General features: G+C 41.4%; 1 protein-coding gene across 4 annotated transcripts in view; it reads left to right on the forward strand.

Moving 5' to 3' along the window:
* The window catches only part of MGAT1 (alpha-1,3-mannosyl-glycoprotein 2-beta-N-acetylglucosaminyltransferase), a 75608-nt gene that overhangs the window by 21189 nt on the left and 27378 nt on the right, over positions 1 to 27041 (forward strand). For 2 of the 4 annotated variants that reach the window (XM_067733005.1, XM_067733011.1), the window contains exon 2: positions 691 to 770. The exons of the other annotated variants lie outside the window; for them this stretch is intronic. The gene's annotated coding sequence lies outside the window, so the exon portion shown is untranslated. The remainder of the gene's footprint in view (positions 1 to 690; positions 771 to 27041) is intronic. 4 annotated transcript variants of the gene reach the window in all.

Genomic DNA, 27041 nt, shown 5'->3' on the forward strand with positions numbered 1-27041 from the left:
GTCCAAGGACTCGAACATTTGGACACTCAGGCAATGGAATGTAGGCCCTTCCTCAAGCCAAGAAAATCCTCCAAGGACCACCCTACACAATATTTGAGACAAAAATTTTTCTTGGATAAGTTTACTCAGTGGTATCTTGCTTCTAAGCAAGCAATTCACTGTTTCTAAGCAAACATGCTTTGTCTTTTTGATTCTGGAAAAGGGGTCAACAGGAGGAGCCTCCAGCTCTAGTCCAGTGATCAAGAGTATGGGTGGGTCAAGGGCAGCTTCACACTTTCCTTGCTGGCTAGGCAGCCTGCCCACTCGTGTTGTACACATTTTGCTCCCCACCTCCTCCCCACCACTATGTTTTCTTGGCAATAGATGTGCTGGTGATTACTGAAGTAAGGGTTGTTGAGAGCCAAGCTTCCACCATCTTAACCATGGGGTAAGTGTTCCTTAAGTTCTCAGAGAATAAAAGGAGGCCCTGGGACAGGCAGAAGTTCCTCTGGTCTTGGATGCAAACCTTAGGGACAGTATTTCAGTGAATGCAATAATTATGTCTATAATTTCCCCATCTGTAAAATGAGGGAAAAGACCTAACTCACAATGTTGCTTTGAGGATTAATGAAAAAGCACTTTGTATTTTTGTAAAACTTCATACGAACATTATTGTCAAGTTAACTAATGATCTATCCCATTGTTTTAAAGTTAAAGGAAGGTAATAACGAAGATGAGAGCAAAAATCAATGAAACAGAAAGCAACACAACAGAGAGGATCAAAAGTCAAGGTTGGTACTTTAAAAAGAGAATTCAAATTGGTAGACCTCTGGTGTGATAAGAAAGAACAGAAAACACAGATAATTACAACAGATCCCATAGGTTATTTAGAAGTATATTTTTAATTTCTAAACATATAGGGACTTCTTAGTTATATTTTTTGTTATAACATTGTGGTCAGAAATCATACTCTGTATGATTGCTATCCATTGAAGTTTGTTGAGATTTGTTTATGGCCCAGTGTGTATTTGACCTTAGTGAAGGTTCCACAGGCACTGGAAAAGAACATGTGTTCTGCAAATGCTGGGTGCAGTCACCTAGATAAAGACATTAGATCAATTTTGTAATGTATTGTTCAAATCTTCTCTGCTCCTTATGAATTTTTATCTGCTTGTTCTATTGATTAATGAGATAATTGTTGAGTTATCCGTTTCTATTTATAGTTCTGTGAATTTTGCTTTATATATTTGAAGTCATGTTATTAGGTGCATGAAAATACAGACTTGTTATATCTTCCTGGTGTATTGAAACTTTAAGAAGTAAAACTCTATCTGTAGTAATGCCTTTGGCTTATTTAGGCTATTTTTTTTTCTGGTATTAATAACATCAGCTTCTTTTTGATTATTGTTACCTGGCATAGCTCTTTCCATCCTTTCACTGTCAACCTTTCTGTGTCCTTATTTTAAATATGCCTCTTGGAAATAGCATATAGTTGTTGTTGTTTTAAGTTTGATAACTTTTTTTAAGACAAGCATTAGGTCTTTAATATACAAGTTCTGTTATGTTTTGGTTTCAATCTTATTCACTGATTTTATTTATCCCACATAATCTTAAGTCCTGTTATCTCTTTTCTTGCTTTCAGGTTGGATTAGAATTATTCTATTAGAATTCTATCACAATTCTTCTATTATTCTATTTTTCCCTCTGTTGATTTGGAAGTTGTACAGTTTTTCCATTCTTTTAATGGGCAAGGAATTAAAAGATCCATTCTTGACTTATCAAAGCCTAGTGATAATTGATACTTTTTTTTTTTTTTTTTTTGCGGTACGCGGGCCTCTCACTGTTGTGGCCTCTCCCGTTGCGGAGCACAGGCTCCGGACGCGCAGGCTCAGCGGCTATGGCTCACGGACCCAGCCGCTCCGCGGCATGTGGGATCTTCCCGGACCGGGGCACAAACCCGCGTCCCCTGCATCGGCAGGTGGACTCTCAACCACTGCGCCACCAGGGAAGCCCGATAATTGATACTTTTATCTTCATCCTAGACAATGCAAGGATCTTAGAATACTTTAACTATTTATCTCATCTTATATGCTATTGTTTTTGTGAATTTTAATTATGTATGTATAAATGTATAGCTATGTATTAAAATACATTATTATTATTTTCTACACCAAATATTTATTTAGATTTATCCATATATTTACTGTTACAATTACTTTCCATTGCTCTTCATTCTTCTCTCCCTCCCTAACCTTCCTTGTGCGGTCATTTTCCTTGTGTCTGAAAAACTTTCTTTAGAACATTCTGTCCTGTTAGAGGTAGAACCTTCCCACTTTTGTTTGCCTAAAAACAGTTTATTCCACTTTTGTTCTTTTTTGGAATTGAATAATGCCATTTATTTTATTTTTTTATTACTTAATTAATTTGGCTGTGTTGGGTCTTAGTTGCGGCATGAAGGATCTTTCGTTGTGGTGCACGGGCTTCTCTCTAGTTGTGGCACAGGGGCTTCAGAGCATGCGAGCTCAGCAGCTGTGGCGTGCAGTCTTAGTTGCCCTGCATCATGTGGGATCTTAGTTCCCCAACCAGGGGTCAAACCCACGTTCCCTGCATTGGAAGGCGGATTCTTAACCACTGGACCACCAGGGAAGTCCCCCACCTTCGATCTTAACAGATATTTTTTCTGGGAATAGAATTCTAGGTTGAACATCACATTCTTTTGTCACATTGGAGGCATCAAGCCACCAATTTCTGACTTCTTCTCTAGCTGGTGAGCAGTCAGCTGTTCATCTGCCTGTTTAATATGTTCTTTTGTTAATGGCTTCTTTAAGATTTTTTCTCTGTCTTTAGTTTATTCCAGTTTTACTATGATATGTTTAGGTATGGATTACCTTTTTAGTAAGTAATCCTGCTTGGGATTCTTAGGGCTATTAAATTTGTAGATATGTATCTTTCTTCAGTTTTGGTAAATTTTCAGCCATTGTGTGCTTGAATATTAGTTCTATACCATTATCTTTCTCTTTCCTTCTGGGACTCCAAATAAAGGTATGTTAGACCTTCTCACTGTATCTCTTATGCCTCTTAATCTCTCATTTCCATCCCTTTGTCCCCTCAATCCCTACCCAGGCTTCATTCTGGATATAACTTATCTTCCAGTTCACTGTGTAATCTGCTATTAAATATATACTATAGGGCTTCCCTGGTGGCGCAGTGGTTGAGAGTCCGCCTGCCGATGCAGGGGACACGGGTTCGTGCCCCCGTCCGGGAAGATCCCACATGCCGCGGAGCAGCTGGGCCCGTGAGCCATGGCCACTGAGCCTGCGCTTCCGGAGCCTGTGCTCCGCAACGGGAGAGGCCACAACAGTGAGAGGCCCGCGTACCGCAAAAAAAAAAAAAAAAAAAAAAAAAAAATATATATATATATATATATATATATATATACACTATACTTTTCAGTTATGGACTTTCCATCTGCCTCCTTTCTTGTAATTTGCCAAATTCTCAAATTTGTCTTTTATTTCCTTAAGCATTGTTATTTTAAAAGCTGTCTCTGTATCAGCCTTCTCTGATCCCTGAGTATGTCACCAATCCCTTGCATTAGATTCCCTCCATCCAAATACTTAGAGTGGTTTATATGTTCCTGGTTGGAACCTGACTGTCACACTGCTATATGCCAAGCTCTCAACGCTGCAACTTATAACTTTCTACAGAATTCTTTCACAGCCTTTCCTTAGACTTTTAAAATCTTCTAGCAAGAGAGAACTTGGTTCAAGACCTTTAGAAGTTGTGATCTAAAGCCAAGTAACTCACTGCATATTTTATACCATAATTTATTTAACCAGTCACCTAATGATAAACACTTCAGTTATTTCCAGTTTTTTTCTAGTATAAACAGTACTGCAATAAAATATATTTCCTTACCCTCAGCAGAATTGCTAAGAAGAATTTGCTTTAAAACTTTTGATAGATATTGTAAAATTGCCTTCCAAAAATATTGCAACAACTTATAATTCCAACCATGGTGTGTGAAACTTTGTTTCCCATACCTTCACCAACACTAGGTGTTACACACGTTTTTCACCTTTGCCAAGCTGATATTTGACAAATGGTATCTTGCTGGGTTTTTTTTTTTTTCAAAATTAAAACAAAATCTTGAAATAGTCTCAAAGAAAAATGGAAATGATAGTTTAAAACTGTTTTTTTCCCTGAATCATTTGAGAATTAAGTTCCTAACAAGGCAGCTCATTACATCTGAATACTTTTAGTGTATATTTCCTACAAGAAAGGACCTCCTACATCACCACCACACAACCATCAAAATCAGGAAATTAACATGGATTCATTATTATGAATGCTCTGACTCCATCCAGATTTCTTTAATTGTTCCAATAATGTCCTTTGGAATAAAAAGACCCAGTTTAGAATTGTGCACTGCTAATTCATTTTTGCTTCTTTTTAGTTTCTTTCCATCTAGAATAGAGCCTTAGTCCTATTCTCAAACTTGAGCAAGTGTCAGAATCACATGGAGGACTTGTTAAACACAGACTGCTGGGCCCCAGAGTTTCTGATTCAGTAGGTCTGGGTTGGCTGAGAATTTGCGTTTCTATAAGTTCTTAGGAGAGGCAGATTCTGTTGGTCTGGGGACCACATTTTGGGAACTGCTGTTCTAGAACCTCCCCACATTAAAATCCTCCAGCCCTGACTGGTTCCCACGAGTTCATGAGGCAGTCAATAGGCTTGTGCATAAGGTGGAAAGTCAACACATGGTCTCGTCTTCTTAAAATTTAAAATAATGCTTCATACCATTAATAGGTACTTCTTTAAAAAAGGAATTACCAAACTTGGTTGTATTAGTTTCCACTTGCTGCTGTAACAAATCTCAAAAATTTGATGGCTTAAAACAATATAAATGTATTATCTTAGAGTTCTGGAAATCAGAAATCTGAAATGGGTCTTAAATCTGAAATTGTGCTAAAATCAAGGTATCAGCAGGAGTTGTATTCTTTTTGGAGGCTTTAGAGGAGAATCCATTCCTTGTCATTTTTAGCTTCTCCAGGCTGCCTGAGTTCCTTAGCTCATGGCCCGTTTCCATCTTCAAAGCAAACAATGCCCAGACAAGTCTTTCTCATGCTGCATCCCTCTGATACTGACTAACTCTCCTGCCTCCCTCTTTCACTTATAAGGACCCTTGTGATTACACTGGACCCAGGGGGATAATGCAGAATAACTACCTCACATCAAGGTCCTAAACATCTGCAAAGCCCCTTTGCCATGTAAGGTAACATATTCACAGGTTCTAGGCATTAGGATGTGGACATCTTTGGGGTCCATTTTTCTGCCTGCCACAGTGGTGAAAACCACTAGCTGTGTATCCAAACTCTGTTCTCTCCTGTGGGCACACAGCTAGACTAACATCTTCCAGCCCTTTTTATAGTTGGTTGAGGACACATGACTCAGATCCCTCCAAAGGAATGTGAATAGAAATGTGTGTTCCTTCCATGCCAGGTCCATGAGAACCTCCTTTGCATGCTCTGCATGTTCCCATTTTCTCTAGACCTTAGAGGATGATGGAGCCTGTGTGCCTACATGATCAACAAGAGGGGAACTACCCACTGACCTGGATACCCATCCTGGACTGCTAAGGGTACAAGAATTAAATTTCTATAGCATAGAGACTACACTGTAGAGCCATTGTATTTTGAGTCTACTTGTTATAGAACTTAGTCCTAACTAATACACTAACAAATGAGCATATTTATTTATTTTTTGAATTTTATTTTATTATTTTTTATACAGCTGGTTCTTATTAGTTATCTATATTATACATATTAGTGTATATATGTCAATCCCAATCTCCCAGTTCATCCCACCACCAGAGAATATTTCTTGATTCTCAATGCCCATTTTTCATAAGACCTAACCTCCTATTTCCCTAAGAAGACTGAGGTCATCTGAAATAGGCAACCACAATTTTTCACCTCTCCCCTTCAAACATTTATTGTGCAACAGGTACAGGGCAGGTACACTACTAAGATAAGCGATACCTGCTTTTTTTTTTTTTTATCTCTTTGAGCATACTTTACTCTCTTTATTGTTGCCTTTTCCAAACGAGGTCCCCTTCCTTCAACTCTACTCCCCTCCCCACCTTCTCAACTTTCTCCTCTCCACTGGCTCCCTCGCTTCCACTTTCAAACATGCTGGCTTTGACCCCAGTGTTAAGTCAGCCTTCCTTTACTCTGTTGTACCCTGACATACTTCTCTTTTCATGTGCTTCCTTGCACTGTCAGACTTCAGGGAAGAGTGGATGACAGCTGGGGCCTCACTTTTCTCCCGCTCTACACCTCTTTTCCACCATTCAATCAGGTTTCCACATCTGCTTATCTAACTGAAATTTCCTGAGCCCCTCCTTGGTGCTAGGGATGAGGCAAGAGTCAGAGGGTTGCTACCCTTATGCTGCTTCATTCCAGTATGTAAAACCATTAGATGGTCATGACAATGACAGGGAGACATGTAAGCAATGGTGGTAGAAATGATAGAAATCCAGAGGTAGGAGGGAGTGGAGACTGACCTGGTTTGGAGGCTCAGGGAAAGACAAAATGAAGAGGCAGTGTTCAAGCTGACAGCTGAGGGCTGATGGCTAGGTTGAGTAGGTGTTAGCCAAGCAAAGGAGGAGGGAGAAATTTACAGGTAGATGGACGCACAGCTGGAGAAAGACTGACTTTGGAAGGCACCAGCAAGCACACATGGTAATTGGGGTCAAGAACGGGTGTGAAAGAGAGAAAGGGAATACTCTGGGGACGGGGTAGGGGGTGGGGGCTAGGAGTTGGTGGTGGGGTAAGGAGAGGAGTCGTTAGGGAGCAAGATGAGGCATGGGGGGTCTGGGGGGGCGCTCCTGAAGTCATAGCTCAGACCCCAATCCCTGCCGCTGCATTTTCGGAGCCTCCAGAAATGCAATCCAGACCGCCCTGCTCCCTGCTCCACAGCCCTAGGAAGCAGGGGACTCAGATTTTGACTAAAGGCCCATTCTAGCTTATCAAACCATGAGAGAAACCAAGAAGAAGGATAGCTTGTTTCCCAATGATTTTTCCCCTGGCTGCCCTGCCTCCTGCAGAGGAGAGGGCCTGCATGTGCGGGGCTGCTAGCCAGGAAGCCCTGGATCTGATTCACTCTCCTGAGGTCCTAAGCGCCAAGCTGTCCTGGGGCCGCCCCACAAAGATCCCAGATCTGGGAGTGAGGTGGACTGCGAGCACTGCAGAAGGAGCTCTTGGCACATAACGACTCCACCCATATCCTTCATTTAGAGACAGACAAACACTAGCATAGTTTTTTTTTTTTTTTTTTTTTTTTTGCGGTACGCGGGCCTCTCACTGTTGTGGCCTCTTCCGTTGCGGAGCACTGGCTCCGGAGGCGCAGGCTCAGCGGCCATGGCTCACGGACCCAGCCGCTCCGCGGCACGTGGGATCTTCCCGGACCGGGGCACGAACCCGCGTCCCCTGCATCGGTAGGCGGACTCTCAACCACTGCGCCACCAGGGAAGCCCACTAGCATAGCTTTTAACAGCTCGAGGCCATGTCCCTGAGGATGACTACTCCAGCACCCCTGAAGTTCCTGCCTGGGAAAACAAAAGAATGTTCTGTTTGTTCCAGCCAACACTTGAAGATAGGGTCCCTGTCTCCCAGTCTCTGTAGGAGGATAGGAGCCTAGCTTCCATAAACGTCAGTTAGCAAATCCCAATGGCTTAATCACGCTTTTTGTTTGTTTCCATTTCCCTGACTCTGCTCCCACCCTTCCTCATTTCCTCCTCCCTCCTCCCTCATTCTCTCTTTAAAATGTCCAGTTTTACACAAATTGAAGTAGCGTTTAGTTTACACTGGACCCTCTTCCCTATTGCCATAGTTATCGAATAAAATCTGTTCTTACTGCTTTGATTAGTATCTAGCTTTTTCTCTGACAGCTGGAAAGTGGTATTTCACCCACCTCCCCCATCACCACCAATTAGAATGGTGACGGATGCTTTAAGTGAGATCTTAAATGAAGGTAGTTTAGACAAGATGAAGGTCTGAAACAGCAGCTCAGGGCTGCTATGGTGGCTCTGCAATCTTCAGGGACTCAGGCTCCCATTATCTTGTTACTCAGCCTTCCTTCCTGTGGGCCAAGGAGGCTACCCCAGATCCAGCCTGCATTCCAGTCAGCAGGACCTTCCTGGAGGAGCAGGATGTGACAGGCACACTTGGCTCAAGGGGATATCAGCATTTGCCTTGAGGGGAGTCCTGGAAATGGGGTGGGGGCAGCCGTGACCCCTGACAAATACCATTCTCACGTCAGAAGAAGAGCCAAATATGGGGATAACTAGCCCCCCCTCCCATCCCACCTCACCTAGTACCTCTGAGGACACTGGGTGAAAGGGGACTTTGGTGGTAATTACTGGGGGAGAGTGAAGATGTACCGCATCCATCGTGAAGACATTTCATGAGGAAACCCAGTAACTGCCCTTGAAGCAAAATGGAATTTTTCAGTCTTGGTATTCTTATTTTCTCCTGAGGTTGAGAACTGTTAGGTATGAGTGTGTGTGTGTGGGGGGGAGATTGGGTGGGGGGAGGGTGGGAAAGCAGATGAACTTCCTATGTGAGGAGGTGGAGCCTGGCTGTGGACAGCACCACCACCACTCACCTCAGATTCCCCTGACTGAGTCAGAATGGCCATGGCCAGGGCTTCAGGCCTAGTTCCAAGTTGTAACAAGTGCTTTGGGCCGAGTCACCTCACTGATTCGAGCGTCTCTCTTCTTTTTAAGCAGAAAAACTAATTTCTCAGACAGAAATTTAGATAGAAACCTCCAATAGGTGATAGGGGAGCTTCTCAGGTAGAGAATAGAAAACTGGGGTGTTGCCCACTGGGTCAGATTCTTATGAAGGATTTGAATAACCTCCAAAGAGTTAGGTATGGCAGATACTCCTAGCTACTCAGAGGCACCCGGTGTAATCAGATCCCTCCCTGCAGTTTCTGGCAGGGCATGTGCCCAGCTTCCCTTCAAGCTTTTGGACAAAGGGATGTGAGCAGGATTGAAGGACAACTTTCAGGTAATGTCCTTAAAAAAAAAAAAGCTTTCTAGCCCTCTGCTTCTTCTGCCCCTTCCACCTGGCTGGGAAAGGGGACAACTGAAGTGGCACTGGAGTGACATCTTGGATCCACAGGTGGATCGTGTATCGATGATGGCAATGCCAACATTCCTGCCTCAGTACCCAGTGACCTCGTGGAGCGGTTCAGCTAGTGCTCTGTACCGTCTACCTGCCCATCTCTGTACCGTTACCTAAAAGAGAAACGGAGGCCTGTCTTGTTAAAGCCAATGTGTTTGGGGTCTTTTTGTACAAGTGGCTTAGCCAGTTGCCTAACTAGAAAACCAAGTCTAAAAGGAGCACTGTTTGATACCCTCTACATTACTTACTCCAAACCTTCAGCAACACTCAACTTATGAAAGACCATGTTGCTTATTATGACACATGTCCCATGTGGCTTTGGCCCACTTTTAAAGCTTCCTCAGTTCCACCCCAATGGAGAGATCTGTAGCCTGGCTGGCTGAGAGTATCAGAAAAGTTGGTTTGTCCAATCAGTCAGATGCTAATTTATAAACTGACACAGAACCACCAAGAAAATTAGTAGAAAATATGATTTCTGTTCCTTTTTCTCCTTGCCTCGTTTCCTGCCAACTCCCACCTTTTCTTTATTCCTATCACTCTTCCTCACTTCTCTTTCCCCTTGGATTTTCTCTGGAGTGCCTAAATAAGTTGTTCAAACATGCGCCATTGCATGGGTCATCAGTGATGGCTCATGGAAAAGTAGGAAGGCAAAGCATCCCGGGCACAGCTGACTGCTGGCAACTCAAGTGCCAGGAGATGGTGAAACCACATGAGAACTATCCACTGTAGCAGGGAATTTTCTTCTTGTTGATACACTGCTCAGTTTCAGAAGGAAAACAGAAAGGGTGGAGAGTCACCTGCAAATAAAAAGCATCAGTAAAAATACTGATACGTAGAGTGTTCAGTGAACCTTGTTTTCAAATTGAAAACTTAATAATTGTCACCATCTGTCAGGCGTAAGTCTAGGTGTCTCACATATATGATCTCTTAATTTTTACAGATCCACTCAAGGTAACCATTCTTATCCCCATTTTACGAATTAGAAAACTTGAGTTCAGATGAGTAAGGTTTGGGATTTGAACCCACCCTTTGACTCCCCCCCCACCCCCACCGCCATATCACTCTGCCTCCCACTTTAGACAAGAAATATAAAGTGTTAAAAACTAGCCTTGGAAGATGTGATGTTTAATTTCATATGTCAGCTTGGCTGGGCCATGGTGCCTAGATATTTGGTTAAACATTATTTTAGATGTTTCTGTCAGAGTCTTTTTGGATGAGATTTACAAACTGATTGACTTTATTATGGGTGGGCCTTGTTCAATCAGCTGAAGGCCTGTGTGGTGCAGAAAGACTGACCTCCCCTGAACTAGAAGGAATTGTGCCAGCTGTGAGCCTTTGGACTTGAACTGCAACATCAACTCTTTCCTGCAGCTCTCCAGCCTGCTGGCCCACCCTGCAGGTTTTGGACTTGCCAGCCTCTGTAATTGCATGAGCCATTTCCTTAAAATCAATCACTCTCTTCTCCTTTTCTTCCTCCTCCCTCCTCCTCCTCCTCCTTCTCCCTCTCTTCCCTTTTTCTTCTTCTTCCTCTTCCCCTTCCTCTTCCCCTTCTTCTTCCTCTTCCCCTTCTTCTTCCTCTTCCCCTTCTTCTTCTTCTCCTCCTCTCCCTCCTCCTCCTTCTCCTCCTTCTTCTTCCTCTTCCTCTCTCTCTCTCTCACACACGATAAGTAGATAGACAGATAGACAGACAGACACATGCTCTTTATTCTGTTTCTATGGAGAAGCCCAACTAATACGAGGAGGAGAGAGAATTATAAAATGGAGGGAAGAAAACAGTGTTCTCAGAAATGAATGGTGGTAGACTGCAACCGACAAGAATCGGAGGAAGTGAAGGAAGTTGACTTACTGCTGTATGCTGCTCTGAACTGCTTTCCTGCAAATTTCAGGGATTACTCTGGGGATGGCACAACCACACACATACTCAGGAGGTAAGTGAGCTAATCTAAAAAGGCTGAGGCCAGAACAGAGTCCTCTCCTCGTTTATAACTATGCATCTGTGGCAGAGTTCCTCTTCCTGGCTTTGTAGGAGGACTACTATTCCCACTTTCCTTTGCAGTTAAGGGTGATCACGTGACTGAGTTCTGGCCAAGGAAATGTGGATGGTGTGATATAAGCTACTTCCTGGCTTGGCACATAAAAAATTCTGTAATCTTCCAGCTCTCTCTTCCACTGTTCCTGAAACCTGGGAAGTTTATATTTCAAAATTAGTTGACTAGAAGATGTAGGAGGGCCACCAGCACCATATTAGACTTCGCATGAGCAAGAAATAGACCTTTAAGCACATTAACTCACTGAGATTTGGGGTTTATTTGTTCCCTTCTCTAGGCTACTCTGTCCTAAGGAAGGCAACATCCATTAGTCTCTGTCTTGCTTTTGCTCATTGTCACTTCCTCCAAGGCCTAGCACAATGCCTGGCACAGAGAAGACACTCAGTAAATACTTGTTGAATGAATGAATGAATGGTGTACTAGCTAACTATGGTTCTAAGATGCCGTTACAGAGGTGCAAAAATCCAGCAGTGTAAATGCCATACGTGTAACAGTCCAGAGGTAGGACTGGCTGTACCATCTGCCTCTGGGCCAGATGACTGCTGCAGTCCCACCATGCCCCCAGGTGATGGGCAGGGGAAAGACAGGGCATTCCCAATCCTTACAAGGGCAAGGCTGCACACATTGCTTCCCCTCGCATCCCTTTGGCCAAAACTTAGTTGCAAGGACACACCAAGCTGCAAGGAAGGCTGAGGTCAATTGAATGATCTGCCTGCAATTCTTCCTCTCCTCCCGGCTCTTGGCAATGTTCCCCAGGATGGAGAGTACTTCCCTACCCCATTGATCTTGGGCTTCGGCCAGAGGCATATGTGGCAGAAGCGACCGTATATCAGTTCTGAGCCAGGGCCTTAAATGGCCCCTTGTGTTTCTGTTCGCCCTACCGGCACAGCTGCCACCCTACATTGAGAAGAGCCTGCCCCAGGTAGCCATTGGTCCAGAGGATGAGAGACAAGTGGAGCAGCCCAAATCAGTTCATAGCCTGAAGCAGAGCTGCCTCTGCTGATCTGAAAGAAAAATAAATGGCTTTTTTGGGAAACTACTGAGACTTTGGGGTTGCTTATTACGCAGCATTAATGCAGCAGAAACCTAATGCTGTGGTCATGAACTCAGCCTTAACCAAAGAGTTCTACCATTAAATATGGGAAAATGAGCATTATTAGTGTACTATGACCATTCTGTGGGTATAAGAAGGACCCCTCCCTGGATGGAGCAGAAACAACCTGACCTGTGGGGGACTCCTTTCTGAGTCCAGAGCATTGCCTAGCCAGCCTAGTTAGCATGAATATAATGTGAGGTGGCACGCTTTCCTGGGACTCTGTCATGGGTGGAGGCACTGAAGGTTGGCTAACCTGGGGCCAGTCACCTTGGTGAGAGCAGAAGGGGGCGTGGGGGTAGCAATTCTGTCTGGAGGCATCTTGGGAATAAAGTGCTAGTTGTGGTGATAATAGAAAACTCTGTCAAAACAAATGCAATAGTCACATTAACAAAAATAGTTTGGGAGGAGTTTTCCCGATGAGTCAAGAGGTGGTGCTAATAATAGAAGCCTGAAATAACTGTGTATATTACTATATTTGTTAATTCGTGTCTATCTGTTGCCAATACAGCTGTAGAGAATGATGCTATTCGTATCTGAATCCTATACGAGATTTGCAATGCATGGAAAAGATAACTGATGCCTCTATCAGATCAATCAAAATTACGTCTAAAATACATTTTCTCCATGGTGCCTCAGTGCCTCAATGCTCACAGTTTGCTCCCTGGAAAGGTTTTTCAAAGGAAGCGGCTCTGTACTGCTCGCTGGTTATTCTGCCAGCTAAGAATTGAGGTGTGCGTAATGGCATCAAATATTTTCTCCTTGGGAAATTGCTAGAGACCTGCAAGAGGTAAAAAGCTTTTGAAAGCATAGCAATTTGGGTGTGACTATCCATTTTGAGGTGGATGAATTAATCCCTGATAAAGTATTGGCTGCTTACTGAAAAATGAGGAAAATAAAACATGGTTTAAAACGTTTCTTCAAATGTGTATATATCCTACATTTTACCTAGATTTTTTCGGTGTTTATCTCCTGACATTTTATTGTGAAAATTAAAAAACACTTAACAAGTACGTTATGCCTTCCACCTAGATACAATGGTTGTTAATGTTTTACGATATTTGCGCTCTCTCCTTCTTCCCCACCCCCCAACCACACATACACCAAGACACATCAGTTTTGAAACTAAGTTGTCAGTATGACATCACGGTTCTTAAATACTTCAGCATGAATCTCCTAAGAATTAGGACAATCACCTGTATAACCACAATGCCACTATCACACCTAAGAAAATTAACAATCACAACTAATATCCAAGCCATATTTAAATATATATATATATATTTTTATACAGCAGGTTCTTATTAGTCATCCATTTTATACACATCAGTGTATACATGTCAATCCCAATTCATCACACCACCACCACCACCACCACCACCACACCCCGCCGCTTTCCCCCCTTGGTGTCCATACATTTTTTCTCTACTTCTGTGTCTCAATTTCTGCTCTGCAAACTGGATCATCTGCACCATTTTCTAGGTTCCACATATATGTGTTAATATACGATATTTGTTTTTCTCTTTCTGACTTACTTCATTCTGTATGACAGTCTCTAGGTCCATCCACATCTCTACAAATGACCCAAGTTCGTTCCTTTTTATGGCTGAGTAATATTCCATTGCATATATGTACCACATCTTCTTTATCCATTTGTCTGTCAGTGGACACATATTTAAATATTTTTAATTGTCCCTTAAAGACTTCTATGCAGTTTCGCCTGTCATCTAATCAAGGTTTGTGGAGTCTATCTGGAGGTTAACCTAGAAAATCTCTCCCACCTTAACTTCTGTTTGGTTTTGACTTATGACATGGACTTTTGAAGAGTCCAGGCCAGGGGATTTATAGAGAGTTGCACATTCTTCATTTGTCTGATTGTTTCCTGACGGTGTTCTTTAACTTTTTCTTTTATGCCTGTATTGCCCTTAAAATGGAAATTCAGTCTGGAGGCTTGATTAGTTTTGGGTTAAACGTCATTTGCAAGAATGCTTCAGAGGCATCTCATGAAGAGGTTCACATGTTGGGTTTTTCCACTACTAGTGATGCTAAAGGTGATGACTGGGTTGAGAAAGTGACTGCCGTACTTCCATGGAGAAGCACTTGCCTGGGAACAGAGACTGAAGCAAAGTTTACATGCTAGTGTTTTATGATGGGTACGATCCACGGGAGCCAAAAAGGGGAATCAAAGGTGGTTCATTGCTGAGCTGGCAATGGCTTCATAAGCAGCCTGGCTGGTCACTTGGTCATGTATGACATCTTCAGAGTTGCCGTGTGACACTATTACCTCCTGGAGGACTACTCCAGGATAAAGCCTGTGGGGTGTTGATGTATCTGTACTTCTGGACTGTGTTACTCAGTGCCTCTGGGCAGCCACTGGAAAAACCAGGGCCTCCGTGGGTCCTGCTGCATTGGACCTGGCCATGGGAGCGGCTGCAGCTTCGGCCCTGGAAGGTGTAATGACAGCCTTGCCAAAGCAGAGACGTCTGTCATTGTAGGAGATGAGGTGACAAGGTGGAGGCTGAAGCTTTACCACCATCACTGGGACCAGCTTATCCAGCAATCAGGGCAAGTGGGTCCTGAGGGACAGGCAAGGCCAAATGCCTCTGTGGGGGTGGGTATACATTGCATCGGGTACCAAAGGAACATCTTTCCCTTTGAAATTAATAATGATCTGTGGAGTGGTACTTCGCCCCTGTGGGAATAACCTAGTGCCCAACCACCTTTCATGTAGTGATTGTAGTACCCATTTGATTATTCTTGCCTGTGCCAGTTATTATATTGGGAGATGCAAGATAAGGGGGCTCGTTGGACTCATTGCCACTAGAGTGTTGTTTCTAGGCTCTTTCAGGAACACAACTAGGAGACCATATATACATATATATATATATATGGGGGGGTATGAATTGTATGAGTTCATATTGTCATGGCATTCAGCATAATTTTTTTTCTTAAATTCTCTTTTATTTTATTTTTTCCCTCTTATACTAGAAATTCCTTGTTCCCAATAATATTACTGTATGTACAGTCAGAGTAGATTGTTCAGGTTACCCCAAATAAGTTTCTTTTTCATTGTTGTTTGAATAACCAATTTCATATAGAATTGGCCCATTTGTTTCTTTTAAGGTCCAACTTTAGGGCGGCCATTTGTTTCTTTTAAGGTCCAACTTTAGGTCATTTTTCCTTTATGATTTACTCTTATTTCTGAATATGTAAACTACATGGTTCAAAAACCAATACTGTATAAACACGTTTAGTCAGAGAAGTCTCACTGCCATGAATATCATGTCCACCCTGTTCCAAGCTACCCCTTATAGATAACCATTTTTATTAGTTTCTGGTTTCTCCTTTCCTATACTTTTTTTTTCAAAGATAAGCAAATACATATGTACATCTTAATTTCCGCTTCTTTCTTATACACGATGTGGCACAGTATATATTGTCTCACTTTTTTTCTCTTAATATATATCAAAGGACTCATTCCATATTTTAAGGTTCATAGATAACTTAAATGCTAAAGTTTACTAGCTGTTTACTATCTATCTATCTAGTCTATATCTCTCTATATATCTCAAGTGTATTAGTCAGAGTAGGCTAGTCAATGCTGCAGTAACAAATAAACCCCAAAATCGTAATGGCTTTACAAAGAAAGGTTGATTTCTTGCTTACATAAAGTCTTATGTGGGTTGGGCAATCTTCCTTTGTCTTGTAGCCACATGAGCTAAAACATGTGCCCGCATGGTAGCCAGGTTAGGTAGCCAGGCCTAGAAATAGCCCACACCACAGCCCAGTCACACAACCCCAAACTAACTACAAGGGAGGTTGAAAATGTGGTGTCAAGCTTCATAAAGAGGAAATAGAAATGGAATTTGGTGAATATATAGCATTGTCTCTCCCATGCCAGGCTTTATTTTATATTTATTCTCTCATATAAACCCACAACAGCTCTACAGTTTAGGTACTTTGGTTTTTCCCACCTTACATTTAAGGATGTTGAGGCTCCAAAGCCTTATGTGCCTTCAAAATCACAGTGTTCCTGTGTGCCAGAATTAGTTTCAAATCCTGGTGTATCTGCCTCCAAAGCCGGTACATTCCATGGCCAACCAGTATCGTCCACTGCAAAAAGCATGGCAAATCCATTTCATCCACACATAAATGCAAAATTTGGAGAAACAGAGGTTGGAGCAATTGGTAAAGGACAATAAGTATTTATACTTAAGATTTATAAGCTATTTTCCTACAAAAGAGCTCAAGATAAAAGTTAAATCCCTGGATCAATAAAGACTAAAACATCACAGGACACAATGTTTTAGTAACAGTGGATGATAAAATAGCTTTATTTATTTATAATTTCTGAATCAAGAGCTAATTGTTATAGGAATTTTTTAAAATTTCCAAGTGAAACTGCAAACATTTTTTCTTCCTCTTTCTAAATAAAAGCATCATATATTCTTTGAATGAGAGAAATTATGACTCTTTCAAAACCATTTAGGGTAGTTTTGGGGAATTATCCCAAGTAATCTCCATGGATTTCAAAGTTGAAAAGCTTTTCCTTTAGAGGAGGAAATAAAACAAATGTGAAAAACCACTATGGCCATTTGGACAGTGCCTTTAGTTCCACATTAACACTTTTATTTAATGCCTAAGATTGGGTACAACAATATATGATTCCAATGTATGCTTTTAGTAAGTGATTACAGCAAAATGAACAACACTGGGAACTCTAAGTGATTTAAATGAAGGATTGGCCATCTATATGCAGAGACTGCAGATTCCGTGAAAAGATAAGGTGGTTCCAGAGGGTGATTTTTTCTAGAACAAGGCAAAGCTTACCCTATCCTGTAAGTGTGAAACCAAATCATCCTGGCTGTTGATCCAATACAGTTTTCACAATAATGCCCTGCAGGTCTCAACATCATATCAGTACCTTTCAAACATTTTGGACCCTGACCACAGTAAGAAACATCATTAACTATGTATACACACAGTGACTCACAGACACAGAAGATTTTTTTGAGATAAAATGCAGGCAGTACACTCTGATTGCCTCCCCTAACCCACCCTACCCCCTACTCAAAATGCTGGCATGACCTGGGTTCACAACCTGTAGGAGTTGTGACCCGCAGTTTGAAACCCCTGAGCTATTGCCTATTACTTTGGCTGGCCAATCAAACTAGGCTGTGTAGAACATTTCTTTTCTCTTTTTGTCTCACAGCTCCCAGAGGGAAGAGGGACCCAGTGCTTAGAGAGGGAACTATCACCTGGGAGTTAGTAACCAAATCCCAGAGCCTGGAGAAGTCAGCACCATTTGTGGAAGCTCCCACCTTTGCCAAGACATGACAAGACCCTACTACTTTAATACCATCCTCAAAATGTTGAGGTTCACTTAGCATGTTGTCCTGTTACTAGAAATGCCAGATTTAGCAAAACAAATTTTTTAAAAAAGGACACCCAGTTAAATTTGAATTTCAGATAAACAAGGAATAGTCTTTTTTACTGTAAGTATGTCTCATGCAGTAACAATTATTTCATTTGTCTTTTTTTAGCGTAAGTATGTCTCATACAATAGCAATTATTCCTTGTTTGTCTTTTTTTAGTGTAAGTATGTCTTATGCAATAACAAATATTCCTTGTCTGAAGTTCAGATTTAACTGGGTGTCCAGTATTTCATCTGGCAACTCAACTGGTTGCACGCCCTGTCCCTTTACTTTGAAGGTCCTCAATCTGATGGATGGATCTAGGCTGTACAGGATGTGGGCACTGCTGCTGGGAGGAAGGGGGGACACCTAGTTCAGTCTCCTTCTGCTCCTCTCAATTTTCATCACTGGCTTCACACCCCGCAGCCCCCTGAAGTGTTCCCTCATCTGGAGGGCAGTGTATTTCAGTGGATTGGCAAGGTGGCACAAACCCTGCTCCTGCTGTGTCCACTTGACTCCTCGGTCCTCCTGGACTTTGGCATGCCAAACCTCTGCGATATATGCTGTCCCACTGCCACCTCTATCTCAGTGGCAAAGGGACAGTCACCAGCCCTATCCAGCTGTTGAACAGAACACCAGTCTCTCCTTCGTGTAGTCACTCCAGTCTCTGCAAGTGATCTGCTCAGTGAGGGAGAGCCCACTGGGAGGACAGGAACTCACTTCCTACTTCACTCCTCCAGCACCTACATCCCCAAGCCCCCTCTGCCTCCCCTTGCCCCCAATTCTATACATCCCAAAGGAGAGTCTTGCCTTTCCATCGAAGCGCACTCTCTGTCCCACGTCGGCCAAGTCTATTCACCCCCTCAGAATTAGGAACACTGGACTTGGTTTTTCTTCTCAGTTCCCCTTCCCCACCCCCCGGCAGAAAATTGGTTAGTTAGAAATGGTTTACAAATGGATGGTTTAGTGAAGTGATTCGATCTTCCCTGCCTCCCTGCTGTTCCCAGTGGTTCCCTTAATGTTTGATGAACAAGAAGGACAAATGTCACCTCCTGGTCAAAGCTTCAGGTTGAGTTCTGAGCTCTGGGGCTTTGCAGGGCCTCCCTCCATGGCCTGGGTTGTGTTGTGAGGCTGCTGACCTGTCTGTTTCTTCAATGGGCTGTGAGCAGCCCGAGGACAGGGGCTCCACATTTGTGTATGGGCCATAGTCCTTGGTATACCTTCTGTTTGCTTTCATCAGACTTTTTCAGTGAACACGCCTTCTTCCCTCTGACTACCAAGACCCAGCGAGACCTGCTGCCCAGGTCACAATTCCTTCTGGGGCCTTCTCTCCCTTTGTTAACACTTACTCATTCAGACCTTTCTGCCAGGGCCCTCTGTGTCTTCCAAAGTGGCATTAAAATAAATAAATAAATAAATGATTCATTGCTAATGTGTAAATGATTGTCATTGGGATACATTTGAAAGTTTGTATTTTAAAGAAACTAACAGGTATTATTAAGCTCCGCTCTACGTGCCTCATATTGTTAGTGTCACGTAAGGTTAAGACAGAAGTTCCTGCATTCAAGAGTCACACTGGAAGACAAGATCTAAATACATAAAAACCCATTTTAAAATGACCCAAAGAGACTAGTGGGTAATAAAATGCATTTCAAGTGGCTTATAAAGGTCGTCTAATGACACTGTGTTTCATCATCTGTGGAGGACTTGATAAGGTTATTCCTGAGGTTTCTTTATTTGTTCCAAATAAATCACCAAGCGGATCTTTCAAATTTTATAATGTATAGTAAAGTAACATGCTATGGTACTCACTGTGTGCCAGGCACCATTGCTGGCAACTCCTTCAATCCTTACAAGAAAACCATGAGGTGGTCATTATTCATTTCCCATTTGGCAGGTGGGGGGAACTTAGGCATTGAGAGGTTGAAGAATTGCCCACGGCACAGAGCTTTGTGGTGGAGCTGGAAGTTGAATCCAAGGCATGAGGACCTTGAGTGTGAACATAATGGCTGTGCCACGCATGGCGTCTCTCTACACAGACCTAAACTTGCGCTTTCCCATACTTTTCAGATGGTACTTCCTTACTTTTGAACTGGGAACATCATATATTATTCTTGGAATGCCTATTCTATTTTCCGTTACCCCACAAACTTGGCCCTCTTTATTGAAACCTGTACAATCTGCAACGAAGTTTCTAACATTTTCTTGGCTGTATCTCTTCTCTAGGGATTTGGTTGAGCGGCATCTATAAATTTCATTCAGATTTGAGCCCAAAGTCCTGCCTCATCCACTACACCACATTTCTTCTTTTTCTCAAAATGTATCGGGTTAAATCTTCAACATTTTGTATTTTTCTTTTCTACCTTTCTTAATTTCGATTCCACAGCCTCCCTGGGAGGATTTCCATGCTAAAGGGCTTCACTGAAACTTTGATTTCTTCCGTGGCTTCTCACAATCCACCGGAGTCTCTCGAGATACTGCTGGGGGTGAGGTGGAACTGAGGGATGAGGAAAGGAGTGAGACTAGGGGCAGCTGTACCACAATGAATTCCAATACAAGGCAAAGAAGAATCAGCGCTGACAGCTACTGAAGGTTTCAAGGAGGGAGTGGCGTTTGAGCCGGTAATAGAGGACTTCTGAGGACTTTGGTGGGTGGAGGAGGAAGAGGTGGCACCCCAAGCTGAGGGAGGGGAGATGAATCTGGAGTCTCTGTGCTCCTCAGACCAGCCATCCCTGATCTCTTCCCTGGAGCAAACCGCCTCTGGTTTTTCAGGTACTGAGAAAGCCCAGAAAAAAAAAGTAAATCAAATGTTTTACTTGAAATCTTCTCCTCGCTCTGGGTTGCAGCTGAGTAATGCGATCCATTTCATACATCACACCCAATTCTCTACTGAAATTCCAATTATTTTTCGCCCACTCAAGAAGGCATGTCAGAATGCAAGTTTAATATTCCCCGAGACGTGACCTCAAATGGGTCTGATTTTATTTAAAAGTAGCAATTATCTGAAAAGCTCAGCCCTTTAACAGTTACCAGGAGTGAATCAGTGCATGACACAATGCAGAGGTGATTGCCACACAGCAGTGAGATAACTGGGAGGTGGCAGGCAGAAGAAGGAGTGGATTAACTCCAAGAAACTGGTGGCTCCTTAAAAAATTTTTTTACTTTGCCATGAACAGTTTCCAGATGATACCTAATGAGTGTTTGCTAGGGGTGTTGGATTACTTTTAATTTCTGTTCTTCCATTATTCTGGAGGAGTCTGTATTGGTTTGGGGGTGGGGGGTAGGGCATGTGAGAATCACACCTTTGTCCCCAAACAAGGTGGAAAACAGTGAATCACACACCTAGCAAAAGATCAGAGATGGTATTATTTTTTTAGCATAAAAAAATTTTATTAGAATGGTTCAAATATGGTTGTAATAGTTTCAAGATGGAAAATGCTATGATTTCCTGACTGCTAGTGTATATTTCCTCATGACACAGAATTTTTTTTTTTATACAGCAGGTTCTTATTAGTCATCCATTTTATACACATCAGTGTATACATGTCAATCCCAATCTCCCAATTCATCACACCACAACCCCCTCCCCCTGCTGCTTTCCCCCCTTGGTGTCCATACGTTTGTTCTCTACATCTGTGTCTCAACTGCTTCCCTGCAAACCAGTTCATCTGTACCATTTTTCTGGGTTCCACATATATGCGTTAATATACGGTATTTCTTTTTCTCTTTCTAACTTACTTCACTCTGTATGACAGTCTCTAGATCCATCCACGTCTCTACAAATGACCCAATTTCGTTCCTTTTATGGCTGAGTAATATTCCATTGTATATGTCTACCATATCTTCTTTATCCAGTCATCTGTCGATGGGCATTTATGTTGCTTCCATGAGCTGGCTATTGTAAATAGTGCTGCAATGAACATTGGGGTGCATGTGTCTTTTTGAATTATGGTTTTCTCAGGGTATATGCACAGTAGTGGGATTGCTGGGTCGTATGACAGTTCTATTTTTAGTTTTTTAAGGAAGCTCCATACTGTTCTCCATAGTGGCTGTATCAATTTACATTCCCACCAACAGTGCAAGGGGGTTCCCTTTTCTCCACACCCTCTCCAGCATTTGTTGTTTGTAGATTTTCTGATGATGCCCATTCTAACTGGTGTGAGGTGATACCTCATTGTAGTTTTGATTTGCATTTCTCTAATAATTAGTGATGTTGAGCAGCTTTTCATGTGCTTCTTGGCCATCTGTATGTCTTCTTTGGAGAAATGTCTATTTAGGTCTTCTGCCCATTTTTGGATTGGGTTGTTTGTTTTCTTAATATTGAGCTGCATGAGCTGTTTATATATTTTGGAGATCAATCCTTTGTCCGTTGATTCGTTTGCAAATATTTTCCCCCATTCTGAGGGTTGTCTTTTCGTTTTGTTTATGGTTTCCTTTGCTGTGCAAAAGCTTTTAAGTTTCATTAAGTCCCATTTGTTTATTTTTGTTTTTATTTCCATTACTCAAGGAGGTGGATCAAAAAAGATGTTGCTGTGATGTATGTCAAAGAGTGTTGTTCTTCCTATGTTTTCCTCTAAGAGTTTTATACTGTCCGGTCTTACATTTAGGTCTCTAATCCATTTTGAGTTTATTTTTGTGTATGGTGTTAGGGAGTGTTCTAATTTCATTCTTTTACATGTAGCTGTCCAGTTTTCCCAACACCACTTATTGAAGAGACTGTCTTTTCTCCACTGTATATCCTTGACTCCTTTGTCAGACTGGTTGACCATAGGTGCATGGGTTTATCTCTGGGCTTTCTATCTTGTTCCAATGATCTATATTTCTGTTTTCGTGCCAGTACCATATTGTCTTGACAACTGTAGCTTTGTAGTATAGTATGAAGTCAGGGAGTCTGATTCCTCCAGCTCCGCTTCTTTCCCTCAAGACCACTTTGTCTATTCAGGGTCTTTTGTGTCTCCATACAAATTTTAAGATTTTTTGTTCTAGTTCTGTAAAAAATGCCATTGGTAATTTGATAGGGAGGGCATTGAATCTGTAGATTGCTTTGGGTAGTATAGTCATTTTCACAATACTGATTCTTCTAATCCAAGAACATGGTATATCTCTCCATCTGTTGGTATCATCTTTAATGTCTTTCATCAGTGTCTTAGAGTTTTCTGCATACAGGCCTTTTGTCTCCCTAGGTAGGTTTATTCTTAGGTATTTTATTCTTTCTGTTGCAGTGGTAAATAGGAGTGTTTCCTTAATTTCTCTTTCAGATTTTTCATCATTAGTATATAGGAATGCAAGAGATTTCTGTGCATTAATTTTGTATCCTGCAACTTTACCAAATTCATTGATTAGCTCTAGTAGTTTTCTGGTGGCATCTTTAGGATTCTGTATGTATAGTATCATGTCATCTGCAAACAGTGACAGTTTTACTTCTTCTTTTCCAATTTGTATTCTTTTTATTTCTTTTTTTCTCTGAATACCATGGCTAGGACTTCCAAAACTATGTTGAATAATAGTGGTGAGAGTGGACATCCTTCTCTCGTTCCTGATCTTAGAGGAAATGCTTTCAGTTTTCACCATTGAGAATGATGTTTGCTGTGGATTTGTCATATATGGCCTTTATTATGTTGAGGTAGGTTCCCTCTATACCCACTTTCTGGAGAGTTTTATCATAAATGGGTGTTGAATTTTGTCAAAAGCTTTTCCGGCATCTATTGAGAAGATCATATGTTTTTTATTTTTCAATTTGTTAATACGGTGTATCACATTGATTGATTTTTGTATATTGAAGAATCCTTGCATCCCCAGGATAAATCCCACTTTATCATGGTGTATGATCCTTTTAATATGTTGTTGGATTCTGTTTGCTAGTATTTTGTTGAGGATTTTTGCATCTATATTCATCAGTGATATTGGTCTCTAATTTTCTTTTTTTGTAGTATCTTTGTCTGGTTTTGGTATCAGGGTGATGGTGGCCTCATAGAATAAGTTTGGGAGTGTTCCTTCCTCTGCAGTTTTTTGGAAGTTTGAGAAGGATGGGTGTTAGCTCTTCTCTTAATGTTTGATAGAATTCACCTGTGAAGCCATGTGGTCCTGGACTTTTGTTTGTTGGAAGATTTTTAATCACAGTTTCAATTTCATTACTTGCAATTGGTCTGTTAATATTTTTTATTTCTTCCTGGTTCAGTCTTGGAAGGTTATACCTTTCTAAGAATTTGTCCATTTCTTCCAGGTTGTCCATTTTATTGGCATAGAGTTGCTTGTAGTAGTCTCTTAGGATGATTTGTATTTCTGCGGTGTCTGTTGTAACTTCTTTTTCATTTCTAATTTTATTGATTTGAGTCCTCTCTCTCTTTTTCTTGATGAGTCTGGCTAATGGTTTATCAATTTTGTTTATCTTCTCAAAGAACCAGCTTTTAGTTTTATTGATCTTTGCTATTGTTTTCTTTGTTTCTGTTTCATTTATTTCTGCTCTAATGTTTATGATTTCTTTCTTTCTGCTAACTTTGGGTTTTGTTTGTTCTTCTTTCTCTAGTTCCTTTAGGTGTGAGGTTAGATTGTTTATTTGAGATTTTTCTTGTTTCTTGAGGTAGGCTTGTATAGCTATAAACTTCCCTCTTAGAACTGCTTTTGCTGCATCCCATAGGTTTTGGATCGTCATTTTTTTTGTTTGTTTGTTTGTTTTGCGGTATGCGGTCCTCTCACTGCTGTGGCCTCTTCCGTTGCAGAGCACAGCCTCAGGACGCGCAGGCTCAGTGGGCATGGCTCACGGGCCTAGCTGCTCCGTGGCATGTGGGATCTTCCCGGACTGGGGCACAAACCTGTGTCCCCTGCATTGGCAGGCGGACTCTCAACCACTGCACCACCAGGGAAGCCCTGGATCGTCGTATTTTCATTCTCATTTGTCTCTAGGTATTTTTTGATTTCCTCTTTGATTTCTTCAGTGATCTCTTGGTTATTTAGTAATGTATTGTTTAGCCTCCATGTGTTTGTGTTTTTTACGGTTTTTTCCCTGTAATTAATTTGTAATCTCATAGTGTTGTGGTCAGAAAAGACGCTGGATAGGATTTCAATTTTCTTAAATTTACTGAGGCTTGATTTGTGACCCAAGATGTGATCTATCCTGGAGAATGTTCTGTGCGCACTTCAGAAGAAAGTGTAATCTACTGTTTTTGGATGGAATGTCCTATAAATATCAATTAAATCTATCTGGTCTATTGTGTCATTTAAAGCTTGTGTTTCCTTATTTATTTTCATTTTGGACGATCTGTGCATTGGTGTAAGTGAGGTGTTAAAGTCCCCCGGTTATTGTGTTACTGTCGATTTCCTCTTTTAGAGCTGTTAGCAGTTGCCTTATGTATTGAGGTGCTTCTATGTTGGGTGCATATATAATTGTTATATCTTCTTCTTGGATTGATCCCTTGATCATTATGTAATGTCCTTCCTGTAACATTCTTTATTTTAAAGTCTATTTTATCTGATATGAGTATTGCTACTCCAGCTTTCTTTTGATTTCCATTTGCATGGAATATCTATTTCCATCCCCTCAGTTTCAGTTTGTATGTGTCCTTAGGTCTGAAGTGGGTCTCTTGTAGACAGCATGTATATGGATCTTGTTTTTGTATCCATTAAGCAAGCCTGTGTCTTTTGGTTGGGGCTTTTAATCCATTCACGTTTAAGGTAATTATCGATATGTATGTTCCTATTACCACTTTCTTAATTGTTTTGGGTTTGTTTTTGTAGGTCTTTTTCTTCCCCTTTTTCCCACTTAGAGAAGTTCCTTTAGCATTTGTTGTAGAGCTGGTTTGTTGTGGATCTGGTGCTGAATTCTCTTAGCTTTTGCTTGTCTGTAAAGCTTTTGATTTCTCCATCGAATCTGAATGAGATCATTGCCGGGTAGAGTAATCTTGGTTGTAGGGTCTTCCCTTTCATCACTTTAAGTATATCATGCCACTCCCTTCTGACTTGTAGAGTTTCTGCTGAGAAATCATCTGTTAACCTTATGGGAGTTCCCTTGTATGTTATTTTTCGTTTTTCCCTTGCTTTCAATAATTTTTCTTTGTCTTTAATTTTTGCCGATTTGATTACTATGTGTCTCAGCATGTTTCTCCTTGGGTTTATCCTGTATGGGACTCGCTGCGCTTCCTGGACTTGGGTGGCTATTTCCTTTCCCATGTTAGAGAAGTTTTCAACTATAATCTCTTCAAATATTTTTTTGGGTCCTTCCTCTCTCTCTTCTCCTTCTGGGACCTCTATAATGTGAATGTTTTTGCATTTATTGTTGTCCCACCCAGATGTCTCTTAGGCTGTCTTCATTTCTTTTCATTCTGTTTTCTTTATTCTGTTCCCCAGCAGTGAATTCCATCATTATATCTTCCAGGTCACTTATGCGTTCTTCTGCCTCAGTTATTCTGCTATTGATTCCTTCTAGTGTATTTTTCATTTAAGTTATTGTATTGTTCATCTCTGTTCTTTAATTCTTCTAGATCTTTGTTAAACATTTCTTGCATCTTCTCCATCTTTGCCTCCAATCTTTTTCTGAGGTTGTGGATCATCTTCATTATCATTATTCTAAATTCTTTTTCTGGAAGATTGACTATCTCCACTTCATTTAGTTGTTTTTCTGGGGTTTTATCTTGTTCCTTCATCTGGTACATAGCCTTCTGCCTTTTCATCTGGTCTATCTTTCTGTGAATGTGGTTTTTGTTCCACAGGCTGCAGGACTGTAGTTCCTCTTGCTTCTCATGACTCAGAATTTTGATGGCTCTCTCTTACCTGTTTTAGCATGTAGATATCTATATTTCTCATCCTATTAATTACTTAGACCTCCTTCACTGACTTCCATCCCCAACTTAAATATTTCTCTTTCATTCTGTCTCCCATCTCAGCCTCTTTGTTTTGTTAGGTCCAGTTATGTTATTGTCCCTCACATGCTTTTGCTTGCTCTTTTCTGCTGTTTTTTTCTTAAATACTAAAAAGGCCTAATATCAGAGATGGTACTTTCAAAGACTAATGTATATGTTTCTCTTTTTATGATTAATAAAGACTACTACTGACAATTATTTAAAATGTTTCTAACAATTTAAAATAGTTGTTCTGGTTTAAAACCCATTTCAAAAAAGATAAAAGAATTATGAAAAGGTTATAATTTTGGTTTGGGGGTAATAGTTGTAATTGTTTTTTCCCCAAAGTACTTTTCAACTGCTCCTGCACAAGGAAATGCTTTAAAGGATTTGATGGGGGTGTGTGAAACCTGGTCTCTGCAATCAGGACAAGCATCCAAGCTCCTGGCACCAGGCCCAGCTTAGATGATAAGGATTAGAAA

The sequence above is a fragment of the Pseudorca crassidens genome, chromosome 3, assembly GCF_039906515.1.
Source record: "Pseudorca crassidens isolate mPseCra1 chromosome 3, mPseCra1.hap1, whole genome shotgun sequence".
In the NCBI taxonomy this organism is placed as follows: Eukaryota; Metazoa; Chordata; class Mammalia; order Artiodactyla; family Delphinidae; genus Pseudorca; species Pseudorca crassidens.